Genomic DNA, 13965 nt, shown 5'->3' on the forward strand with positions numbered 1-13965 from the left:
TGAGATTTATCCACAAGGTGCTCCAAATACCGCTCACTCTACACTTTTTTCTTCCATTGAATCTTTAGGGTGCTCATTTTCATTCTAGGTGGGGTGTTAACCCTTTCTCTTTGCAAAGGGATTTCTAAGTCAAGTGATTTGTGTTGGACCAAATTTATATTTTTTTTAAAGAAGGGAGGAGTTTTTATGTTTTTTTTTTCTTTTGATTTATGAATTGTTGTGGATATTTTATTAGAACAATTTGTTAAAACAAATATGAGGAAATAACTGAAATATATACTATGAAAGTTAATTTCTTTTAGATCTCAAATTATTTAGTTATTGGTTTTCTACTTAATGCATGAAATAAATGAAATGTGAAGAATAGAGAAGACACACACTATTTGGAAATAAACACAAGTTTTACCCTAAGGAACCCTAATAAGAAAAAACCCAACTAGGAGGTGAGGTAGCCTTGCTTTCTTTTCTTAGGTATGGAAATATGCAAGTACAAAGAAAGAGGTAATCTCTATGGAGCTATCTCAAACCTATGGCCTATAAGGCTACTACAAAATCTAAACCCTCTCTATTTTGCTCTCTAACTTCCCACTCTCAATTGCTTTTCTCAACTATGAAACAAAATATAATAATTTGGAATAGAATCACTTCTCTTCCTAGCGGCCTGGTATTTAACATGATCCAATAGCCACCTAGAGGTAAGGTTTGACTTCCTCAACCCTTAACGAGTGTTAAGGTTCTTGGACCTTCTAAAAAATTCTTGAAAGCCATGCTTCCTTTTGGACCTTATAGAGAATTCTTGAAAGCCATGCTTCCCTTGCCTTATAGTTCTAAACTTCTTCTACAAAATTGTGTCTTCTACCAACTATACCTGAGCATCTTGTGCTTTGTCCTCTGTGGAAGGTAGGACTTGTCCCTCCTAATCCAACATGGGGTGCTCATAGATTTTGATATTCTCCACATTCACTAATGAGTAAATGGCATGTATTGGGGTAGATTAAGTACATAGGTATTATCTCCCACCTTTTCCAATATCTCAAAGGGACCATACCACATAATCTTGATCTTCTTGTCAGGACCTTATAGTCTTTCTTTATTTAGTTGTAACCATAGTCTGTCTCCCACTCTAATTGAATTTTCTATATTTTGTTGATCATGCCTCGCCTTGTATCATTCTTATGACTTCATCATCATCTCATGTACTTGCAAATGCATACGCCTAATCTTCTCAACAAATTTGTAGTTCTTAATGCATCTATTGTAAAGTCCTCCTTCACTCCACCTTGTTTTCCATATACAATATCCAAGGGTGAAGGTGAAAAATACCCAAAGCAAGTTTCAAAAGGTGACTTACTAGTATAAGTGTGGAGTGCTCTATTATAAGAGTAATTTATATAGATTAAAGTTTCATCCTCGGTCTTCAAATTATTTTGATTGTAACTCCTGGAAAGTTGCACCAAAGTCCTTTTGACTACTTTTGTCTACCCACCTATATGTGGATAGAATGTTGTAGACCTCTTCAACTTTGTGTCCATTTTCTCCTACAATGTGAATCCAAAATCTAATGTCCCTATCTGAAATAATGCTCCCTGGCATTCCAAATGCACACAAAGTTACTTGTTAAAAGAAAGAGTTTTCTGTTTCTTTTCCTTTGATGGTATTTTTACAATGTATGAGAATGCACATCTTACTAAACATGTTAACTATCACAAACATGTAGTTGTGTCTACTCTTGGTTGTTGGTAAACCTTCCAAAAAATCCATGGAATTTTTTTCATAAAGCCTAATGGGTATTGATAAGGGATGGTATAGACCTTGCTTCCTATTATCGAGCTTGCTAGAAAAACAAAGCATACATCCTCTAATGTACTATGCTACATATTATTGCATTATGGGCTAGTACACATACCTTTGTAAATTGGAAATTATTATTCCAACACTAAAATTTCCTGCAACTCTATAGGTTTGAGCCTCTCAGATAAGTTGTAGTCACTCACTTTTAGGAACAAAAATATTTTCCGACCTATAAATTAAGACATTATAGAGATGATAGTTAGTTTTTTAGCCACCATCTTCTACATGATATTTGCCTCATTGCTGTTGAACACCTCCTTGAAGTTTTCATCTTTTCTGTATGAATTTCTTTATGCATAATGGGTGAAAGGCTCCATGTGCATTAGAGTTCCGAAAGTTGTATTTTTGGATGTAGGTGGCCTTGAAAGAATGTCTATCAGCCTATTTGAGTTTCCTCTCTTGTATTTGATGACTAGACGAAATTATTGTAAGAACCTCGCCCACTTATAATGTTTGGTCTATTATATATTACTCTAATCTTGCAAATATTTTAGTGGTTGGTGATTATATGGATGATGATATTCTTGGGCATTAGATAGTGTTTCCACTTTTTAACAACTTGTACTAAGGCATAAAGCTCCTTGTCATAGGTAGGGTAGTTGAGAACCATATAAGAAATTACTTCAAAATGATAACATATAGGCCTTCCTCCTTCTCTCAAAACTTCTCCCATGGCATACCTACTTGCTTCTATCGCCACTTTGAAGAGATTCTACAAGTTTGGTAACAAGAGAACTAGTGATTGACCAATTTTTCTTTTGTTCCTCATCTCTATGGTGAATTTGAAATAAAATTCTAGTTATTGTAACCAATGATTCTATTTTAATGCACCTATCTCACCTTGGTATATGTCCACTTTCACTTCCATCTTGAATAGGGACTATAAAGGTTTAATGACACTTAAACTTAGTTGCTCCCTCTCAATTTCTTTTTTATCTCCCTATTTCCCCTTTGATCATATCTTTCAGTTATAACCTTTGACCTTTCTGAACAATCCAAGATTGCTTGTTAGAGATACCATGAAGAGGTTCATATTATGATTGATGTTGGAAACATGTGCTTCCCCCCCTCATAACTCTTTTTTTTGTAATCTTCAGGGTTGTTGTGAGCAAACTCATCGACCATATCTAGGGTTAAATGACTTTCTTCTTAAACTGATTCATGAATCCCTGCAACTTCCCAAAAATACCTGAAATAAACCTATTATAAAACCAATATGGTCTGTAATTTATCATGGATATTCCATTGGAACAATTCGTCCCAACGAATCTAATAAAATAATTGAAATCTATATTATGAAAGTTAATTTACTTTAGATCCAAAATTCCTTAGTTACTATTTTTTTGCATTGAGAAAAGGATAAACGAAGGGTGGAAATCTTATTATGGACTTGAAAATAATTGTAAATCAATGGAGCTTTGTCTATGGGATAAGAATAAAGTTTCTGTTCATATTCTCATCATTCTAATAGCAAAAGTGTCCTCAAACACACAAATTTTATTAATAAGGAAAAGAAAAATTGCATAACATCAACAAGAGCTTACACACGATCACTCAACGCCCTTGTAAGTGGAGAGAAACAAGTTTTAAATAAGATTGTGTCCTAAACTATTTTTGTTATGGATCACTTATTTCATTTACAAGTGTCCATTTAAATTTAGTGCACTTGTAACAACACTCCTAACTATTTTCCTAAATTAGTTCCTAAGAAATGACGTCTTTCTAGATGTCATATCTTTTATAACAAATAGCTATTCTAAGAAGACTCTAAGACTCTAAATAATTAATCTAAGAAAACTTTCAATAATTAAATATTAATTTGTTTACTTTGGATCATGTATCTAAGATTCCCCCCTGTTATCCAAAGGTACGTTACAACAAATACCAAGCTCATCCTTGAACTGAGTAAATTTGATCCTGCCAAGTGGGTTTGTGAAGATGTCTAAAATTTATTCTTTTGAAGGACAATATATCAACTTGATGACATCCTTTTCAATGATTTTTCTAATGTAATGATATTTTGTGTCCACGTGCTTCGTTTTGGAATGGAAAATTGGTTTTTTGGCAAGCTTTATGGTTGACTGGTTGTTGATGAATAAAGATGTGGCTTCTTCTTGAGGAACGCCCAAATCCTGCAAAACTCTGCACAACCAAACAATTTCATATGTTGCTTCCCATGTTGATATATATTGTGCTTCCGCCGAAGAAGTGGCCACTATAGTTTTCTTCTTACAACTCCAAGAAACTGCGTCTGGCACCATGTTCACCAAATAACCTGATGTTGATGCCCAGTCATCAATACTTCCAATAAAATATGCACTTGAATATCCACCAAGTACAAAGTTTTTAGTCTTTTTGTAGATAAGACCAAAATATTTTGTTCCTTGGATATATCTAAGAACCCATTTGTTGCATTCCAGTGGATTTCCCTTGGTTCATACATAAATCATGAGAGAATACTAACTTCATAAGATATGTCTAGATGAGTGGTTGTCAGATAGATCAAGATGCCAAGTAACTGTCTATAAGTAGTATTGTTTACCAATTCCCCCCATTCCAATTTTGAAAGTTTTATGTTTTGCTCCATTGGGCTGAAAACGAGCTTGTAATCTTGCATTCCAAATATTTTAAGTAGTTCAAATCAATAATTGCTTTGACTAATGAAAATATTGTTTGGATGTTGGAATTCCTCAACTCCAAGATAGTAGTGAAGTAATACCTTATCAGTGATCTTAAATCCAACTTCTAACTCTTTATTTACCTCCATAATATGATCATTATTGTTCCCAGTATTGATCAAGTCATCCACATACATAACTAGAATCACCATATTTTTATCTCATTGGTGCACTTATAAGGTATCATCAGATTCACTTCTCTTAAATCCAACCTTGTGAAGGTACTCGTCCATTTTTTCATACCAAGCTTGTGGAGCTTGTTTCAAACCATATAAAGCCTTGATCAATTTGCATACTTTATGTTCCTTCCCTTTGATCTCAAAACCTGGGGGTTGAGTCATATATACGTCTTCCTGCAAATCTCTATTAAGGAAAGAACTTTTAACATCCATCTAACGTACTTTCCATCCTTTTTGAGTTGTTAATGCAAGTGTTAATATGATGGTGTTCCATTTTGTTATAGGTGCAAATGTTTCCTCATAGTCGATTCCTTCTTGTTGTGAAAAACCTTTTGCAACAAGCCTTGCCTTGTACTTGTAAATGTCTCCATCTGACTTGTACTTAATTTTGTAAACCCATTTGCACCCGATGAGTTTCACATTTTTAGGACAATCAACAAGTATCCAAGTGTTTCTTTCCATCACTGCCTTGTATTCTTCAACCATTTACTTTTATCATTCTACATGTTTTACTGCGTCTTTGCATGTGGAGGGATCAGTAAAATCATATGTTATTAAGAAAAAAAATTCTTCATTTCTTTGTGAAATTCGTTCACCTTTGTTCTTCGGAGACTTAAGCGATGAGCTAACACCTGTAACCTCTACAACCTGTAGTACCATTCTGCAAATTACATGCTTGACTTTCATGACCAACTAATGACCCAAGCATCCCACACTTGCCACGAGTTTGTAACACATACTCGGTGGTCAAGTTTAAGTCAAACTGGAACCAATACCCCAACTACGAAAACAAGGCCAACATATCAATGTTTCTTCAACAAATGATGTAAAATACATCATCACTGCAACACATGATTTACAAAAATAAGGCCAAACATTATTTTTTCTTTGACAAGTGATGGAAACACAACACCACTTTCACAGTTTATCATGCAACACAAAATAAGACCAGACTTCATTGTTGCTTAAGTGATGGAAACACATCATCACTTTTACATTTTAAAATGAAACAAATGATTTACAAAAGCATGACCATGACAAGATAACATATCTAGAAACCATTTTTCACTTATCGTTGTGAATGGGTCATCTTCTTGTGGTGGTTTTGCTTGTCGAACAATTGTTTCATCTGGTTCATGCACTGACACTTTGTCTTTAAGGCAATGTTCTGGATGGAGCCTCCAACAAGTGGCTCTTTGATGGCCATTTCTGTCGCAATGACTGCAATAGGTCTTCTTCCTCTAGATCTTCTTAACATGTTTCTTTACCTGTTGTTGAGAGGGTCTTTCACACCTCATCCTTTTGTGTGCTACTATTATTTTCCAACACTTAGAAAAAGTATGGTTATGTAATCCACAAAAGGTACATGTTTCTCGATTCCATGTTTTATGCCCATCTTTAACAACATGATTATAATTGAAATGAACATTCGAATGTCGAGAGTGGCTATACCTTTCTTTGCTGTCTTTGGTGTAAGTATGGCAATGAGAGATTGCCTCATCTCTTTCCCTGTCATGGGCACTACCATGGGATGTTGGGGATGTGTTCCCATCATTCTCTTTCCTTGACGATTTCGACGATGTACTGGAAGAATCTGACACCTTCGAGCATTCTCCTTTGGTGTATCCCATGCCTGCAAATTGAAGTCTCTACACAACCTCCAATGGTTGAGTTATGCCTTGGTTATTAACACCAAGTTTTTCTTCCTCCTCGTGCCTCATCCTTGTAAGGAGCCTCATGTTTGTCCCGGTAATTGGGATCTCCAAATCTCCAACAGAAATCATACTATGTGAAGACAAAACCGAAAGTAAATCAACATCTTTTACCTCCTCTGTCGATTTGGAAAGAACTGATGAGGGATTCTCATCATCTGTTGTTGGTGGTTCACTAGCTGTCTCGACGCATTCCCCAACTTCCTTTCTGACATACCCAAGTCCTGCCTGATGGGGTAATTATTCTACTTTGATGGGGTTGAAAATGCCTTGGTCATTAACGCCCAATCCTTTTCCTTCATAAACCATTTTCTTCAACAGTTTGGAGCCAATTCGTGTGGTATGATTTTCAAAAAAGCGAAATCATCATTAGGAAACATACATGCATTCAGAGACTTACTTTTTACCTCACATGGGTCACACTGCAACTTTTCCAAGGCCTTGTCCTTAGCTTGCAATTGTCGTAGCAAACTTTATTTTTCCTCTTTCTCTTCATGTAAATGCATCTTCAATTCAACGTTATCTATTTGAAGATTCTCGTTGTTGTACTTCAGTTCTTCTAAGGCCTCTTCCGTGGCTTGCAACTGAAGCTGCAATCACTCCTTTTTCTCTATCTCTTTTTGTAGAGTTTCATACATTATTTCCACCCTTTAGGAAATTTTGAGCATGGCCTCGTACATTGCTTTTTCATCCTCTGTCGTTGCACGTTCCATTGTTCACTCTTGCAATTCACATCCACACAAAGACCACTCTGATACCACTTGATCTGGGTCCAGGTGTGACAAAGGACCCTTCCAAGACCTTTTACTTCCGTGATGTGTTAAATTGAATTTTTAGAAGAACATAAATGAATACATTTGTATGTTGTAAAGAGGAGGAACATGACATTCATCAACACATGAAAACATAATCGTTGATAACGGAGTTCGTCTAGGAGGGACTACGTCTCCGAACCCTGATGTCAAGATGGTGTAGGTCACTACATTAAGTGTTGTCAATAGTGATGATGTACATAAGAGATGGCGTTGCTATCATAAAAGGAAAATGCCCTCACACAGGAGTAGCTCCAGGAGATGTTCCACTATAGGAACTCTCAGTCAAAAGGACTCCTATTAGTATGACATAAACTCATGCATGATGATCATGAGTATCCTGCCAACATGGCATAAATGGGATCTCAATGCAACATACATGGCGACACATGCGTATCCCATCAACATACAACAAAGGGATCTCAAACAAAACATGACGAAGCATGATAATAAGTACATCCCACAAATGATTCTGCATCACATCAAGCAAGAATCATGAGACAAGTAAAGAACAAGATCCCACATCAAACATCAAACAAGGATTTGTGTAGCACAATGCATATAAAAAAGAAGTACATGAACACTACATATACCTCACATCCTGGGACCATCTGAAGGAAAGGATGTCAAACTGCTGAAGCTGGTTGTACCATCAATCTCGCAACGTCGAATCTCATGGAATGACTGCTCGCACGTTGAATGTTGACCCCTGAACTCCACTTAGAAAAGTGGCCGAAAAATGAAATGAGAAAATGGAAAATCTGAATGCACCGTCAGATTTGTGGCGTCAAATAGCGCAAAATCGACTGTCAAATTTCTGAATTATGAGAAAGTCGCAATTTGGGGCTTAAGGAATCTTTTAGATTCCTTAAAGATTCCCTCCTCCGGGTCCTCTGCAAATCTGTTGCTCAGATCAAAATTCTAACTGTGCCATCAGGTTCGTGTCACTGAGAGGTGTAAGATAGAGATAATTTTGTCCAATTTGGACACTGCAAAATTTTCACCCTCTTGAGAATTTCGCTCAATCATGGTTCTGCCTGCCCTTTTTCAGGATTATGGTTCCACCTGCAAAAATTAATTAAAAAATTCTGTAGGAATTTACAGGGTAAGTTCCTTAGACGGAACACCAAAGGACACCACTCAAAAACAGATTATAGATCAATACACCAGTATTTTTGATGTGGTTAAAACCCTCAAAGAGGGAAACAATCCACGGCCTGAGCCAACGTAGCCACTTCAGGCAATATATTAATAAAAGAATGAAAATTTACATAAGCTTCTCTCATGAATGGTTACCCTACAAATGACCCTCCATGCTATTTAAATAGAGATCATGGACAAATCGGGTGTTAAGCCACGGATCAAGTGTCGGTAATACCGAGGAGAGAATGAACCGTCAGATCACTACATATCGTGACTATCGGATTGTAAGTTACAAAAAGTACATAGTAAAGAAACACACTTTACCTAACTCTATACTAGACCAAGTTATACTTAACTACTTCCTATGTGTCGGAATATCCTAACATCCCCCCTTAAGAACAACTTGGGATAGGATTGAAGGATGTACAAATATGACACAATAGGAGAAGGAAGGAGGCACTAGAGCCTATCCCCCCTTAGTGACAACTTCCTGAACTCCAACCATAAATCGAAGTTTAGTAAACTTCGCCTCTGTGAGAGCCTTTGTAAAGATGTCTGCAACTTGATCATCTGTTGAACAATATTGCACTTCAAGAACATGGTCATGAATGAGCTTTCTGATGAAGTGCATGTGCAGTTCAATGTGTTTGTTGCGCTGATGTTGGACTGGATCTTTGCATAGTTGAATGGCACTTTGATTATTACACCAAAGTGTAGTCGGATGTTGCTGCTGAAAGCCAAACTCTGACAGGATTTGACGAAGCCACAAGGCTTCCTTACTAGCTTCTACGGCACCACAATACTCTGCTTCTGCTGAAGAAAGAGAAATGGCACCTTGTTTCTTGCAAGCCCATGTAATAGGTCCTAGACCAAGAGTGAACACATAACCTGCAGTAGACTTCCGATCATCAAGGTCACCAGCCCAATTGGAATCAGTGAAACCAACCAATAGAGGAGTTGCTTCAACACTGTAATGAATCCCAAACTGAACTGTACCTCGAACATAACGAAGTATTCTTTTAGCTGCTTTCCAATGACTTTCATGTGGGTTTTTCATAAACCGAGCAACAAGGCCAACAACAAAGGAAAGGTCAGGACGAGTATGGGTTAGATACAAAAGTTTTCCTACAAGTTGACAGTATAAGGTAACATCAACTTCAGGAGAAGTACAAGTCACTGAAAGTTTGACTCCAGACTGAAAGGGAGAAGGGGCTGGCTTACAGTCTTCCATGTGAAAATGGCATAGAATATCACAGGCATACTTGGACTGGGAAAGGGAAATACCTTCCTTGGATTGCAAGACTTGAAGACCAAGAAAATAATGTAAGTGTCCTAAGTCTGTCATTTCAAACTTCCTTTTAAGGCTAGAATTCACATGATTTATAAGGTTGGGATCACTACCAGTCAGGATAAGATCATCAACATAAAGAACAAGAATGATAAGAGACTTGCCCACTTTCTTGGTGTAGACAGTATTGTCATAATGACACCTAGAAAAGCCAGTTTCTAAAAGAAAGTTATCCATTTTGGCATACCAAGCTTGAGGAGCTTGCTAGAGACCATAAAGGGATTTCTTAAGCCGACATACAAGGCTGGAGTCTGTTTGTATAAAGCCAATAGGTTGTTCCATATAGATTTCTTCATGCAAGTCCCCATGCAAGAAGGCAGATTTAACATCCATATGATGGACTTCCCATTTGAAAGAGGCAGCAAGGGAAAGAACAAGGCGGATAGAGTTCATTTTGGCAACAGGGGAGAAGGTTTCAGTGTAGTCAATGCCTTCAACTTGTGAAAAACCCTTAGCAACAAGACGAGCTTTATGTTTATCAACTTTCCCATCTGGTCCATACTTGGTTCTGTAAACCCATTTGCATCTAACAAGTTTTCGTCCCTTTGGTAGAGGAACAAGATCCCATGTATCATTTGCCAATAATGAATGATATTCTTCATTCATATCTGCTTCCCAATCTGGATGGCCTGAAGCTTCTGCAAAGGTGTCAGGATCATAATTCACTGAAGCTTGAGCCAGTAAAGAAGAGGCTCTATCAAACTGAGAACGTGTACGTCGCTGATCTGTAGGATCACCAGCAAGATCACCTGCTGCATCCCGAGTAGCACGGACCCATTTTGGAAGTTGAGGAGCTGAAGGAGGATCTTGAGAAGGTGGGGGAGGATTGTCATCCTCGCTTTCATCATCTGAAGAGGAAATATTTTCAAAAGTAGAAGAGATAGGGAGAGGTGGCACATCCGCCAAACTAGGCTCGTAGGCCGATATATTTTCAGCGAACTTTACATCTCTTCTAATGGTAACATTCTTGGACTTAAGTGGAATAAGTCTATATCCTTTGACATCTTCAGAATATCCAACAAAAATACATTTTTCACTCGTAGGTTCTAAAGCTTTATGTTTCTCATCTGGAATATGGGCCCATGCTTCACTTCCAAAAACACGAAAGTGACTTACATCTGGTTTAATTGAGCTCCATGCTTCTTCTGGAGTGATATTCTTTAAAACCTTAGTAGGAGTGCAATTTATTATGTAATTTGCACAGTTAATTGCTTCTGCCCAAAAATTAAGACCAAATCCTTTAGATTGAAGCATACAATTAGCCATTTCCTTTAAGGTGTGATTCTTCCTTTCAACTACACCATTTTGTTGTGGAGTATATGGAACAGTATGTTGCATTTGAATTCCATTCTCAGTGCAAAATTTGATGAATTTGTTGTTAACATATTCTCCGCCATTATCAGATCTTAGCTTAAGAATTTGATGTCCAGATTGTTTTTCAACAAAGGCCTTAAAGGCCAAGAACATGTTAAATACTTCGCTCTTGAGTTTTAAGAAGTATACCCAAGTGCATCTGGAGAAATCATCAATGAAAGTTAAGAAATACTTGTAGCCAAAGAATGAAACAACTGGAAGTGGACCACATAAATCACTATGCACAAGCTGTAAAGGGGCTGAGACGTGCCAAGAAGCACGTTTTTCAAAACTATCCCGATGATGTTTTCCGAGTACACATCCGGAACAAACACCATCTCTGCAAGATACCGTTGGAAGACCTGTCACCATATTTTCTTTACATAGATTCTGAAGGGAGCGATAGTTTAAGTGACCAAATCACTCATGCCAAAGTTTTCTCACTTCATCATTATGAGCAACAAATACCGAGGGAATATTTGATGACCCAAAGTTGTGAAACTTATACAACCTTGTAGAATTATCAGCAATGCCAGTAGCTAAAATCTGTCTAGGATCTCTTAGGTCCTTAATTACAACATCGTGAGGTGAAAATTCAACGATTTTACCTTCACCTGAATGAGTTATCTGATATACAGATAGAAGGTTGCAAGATAAGGTTGGAACACATAATACATCATTAAATTGACCATTGTCTATATGAACAGTTCCAGTCCCTACAACACTAAGAGATCTATCATCACCAACATATATATTTTTGGTGTTACAATCATTTAAAGAAAAAAAAATGGCTTTGTTTTTTTCCATGTGATAAGCAGCTCCAGAATCAATGAGCCACTCATGAGAATGAGAAGAAGAAGATACATTTAGTGCATAGCCAAACCGAGATGCTTGACAACCACATGCAGAAAGTGCTATTCCTGAAGATGAAGTTGAAGTTGACGAGTGCTCTAAATGGATGTTATGCTTCTTCATTGCTGCTTCCAAGGCTTCCATCTTCTTAAAGTTTTTGGATTCTAAGTGGCCATCTCGATTACAAAAGTTGCAATGTCTATCAGTCTTCTTCCCTTTGCTTTTATTTTGTCTTATCATTTTGTTGAAATGATTTTTCATTTTGAGGCTGAAATTGCTTAGGACCCTTGTTTGGTTTAGGACCATTCCTTTTAGGATACAACTTCTTAGGATTCTTTAAATTTGGTTGCTGCTGGGCGGCTAACGCTTTCTTAGAAGAGTTTCCAAGATTAAGAAGACAAGGTGTAGGAGTTTTTCTTGTTCTTTTATTAAAGAATCACAAAAGGAATCAAAGGAAGGGGACCTGTAGGCTTGTCTTTGAGAAATGAAGGCTTCTCTTGTAGAATGGAAGGTGGAAACAAACACAGAGTAGGCTGGTCCCAACTTAGTAAGAATGGAATAGATAAGGTTACTATCTTTTTTCTTAACATTAACACCTTCCAAGAGAAGTCTAAGGGTCTTGAACTTGGACAAAAAATCTTCAATGCAAGAAAAATTATTGGGGTCCAATGTAAGCAACTCATTTTCGAGTTGATGGGCTTTAAGTTCATTTTTAATTCCAAAAGCTTTAGTAATCTGTTTCATTGCTTCATTAGGAGTATCAAGTTCTGCAATATGGAATCTAAGATTTGGAGAAATAGACATCCCTATCAACCCTCATGCTTGATCTTGCCTATTTTACCATTTAGCTGCCTTATCTTCATCTTTCGGTTTGGTTTCTTGGCCTGAGGCTATTCTGTAGAGACCTTTACTTCTAAGTAAATCCACAATGTAGGACCACCATTGGAAGTAGTTGGTGCTTTCAAGAATAACTTGGCATGGACTTTCCATTTTAACAGAAACTGAAGCTATAGATGCTGAAACTAAGTGTTCCAATGGAAAGATCTTGAAAAATTAGGTTGGTTCAAAAAAACGGCTCTGAAAACGGCTTCCGGATGAAGAAGTTATGGCTTTTTGAAGAAAAGTTGATGAAGATGCCGACGAAGTACGGGAATGTGCGGAAATGAATGATAATGTTAAAAAAAAAATCTGCCCACTTTCCAAACTTAATCTAATTAGCTCAACAAAAAGAAGACTTGAACTCAAGACCTCTACTCTCATAAAGTAGCTTTGGACCAAGTGAGCTAAACTTTTTTTTTTTAGTCACTGAAGCTTTAGGCTGCATGCTTACTTGAGAAAACTCTTTTTACCTACAAAACAGAAAACACAAAACCCAACATGGACATACAAAAAAAAACAAACCTCACGGCTTGAAGTTAGCTTTACTTGGAAACTAAATATTTTCCTCAATGTTTCTGATTTTCCGAGATCACACTAAGACGCGCGGAAAAGAGCATACGCATGAGAAAAATCCTTCCTTTCTGTTTCTAATTTGCCCAGATCGCATAGAATCGCGGGGCAAAGAGCATACGCAGAAATGAAAGGTATAGATCCGGTAATAAAAAAGAGCTAAATAAACCGAAATCGAAATAAACAGAGAGAAAATAACTGTAAACTACAAATAAACATTGTATACCTCCAGATCTTAAAAATGACATAGCTAGGGCTACCGGAAACCTTTTCGCATGAAACAAAAGGGGTTCCTCACTGGAACAGATGCTCCTAACACAATAGAGCAGTCCTCTCGGCTCCAAAGTAGTCAGAGACAGTGATCTAGGAAACGACAGTCGAATGCAGTTCTACCGGCTTCAAATTTGGATCACCAATGGACGCGACCCTCAAATAGCTCTGATACCATGTAGAAATTTACAGGGTAAGTTCCTCAGACAGAACACCAAAGGACACCGCTCACAAACAGATCACAGATCAATACACCAGTATTTTTGACGTGGTTAAAACCCTCAAAGAGGGAAACAGTCCACGACCTGAGCCAACGCG

Source organism: Pinus tabuliformis, chromosome 6 (genome assembly GCF_031772625.1).
Source record: "Pinus tabuliformis cultivar Carrire ecotype Pingquan chromosome 6, CPIR1, whole genome shotgun sequence".
NCBI lineage: Eukaryota > Viridiplantae > Streptophyta > Pinopsida > Pinales > Pinaceae > Pinus > Pinus tabuliformis.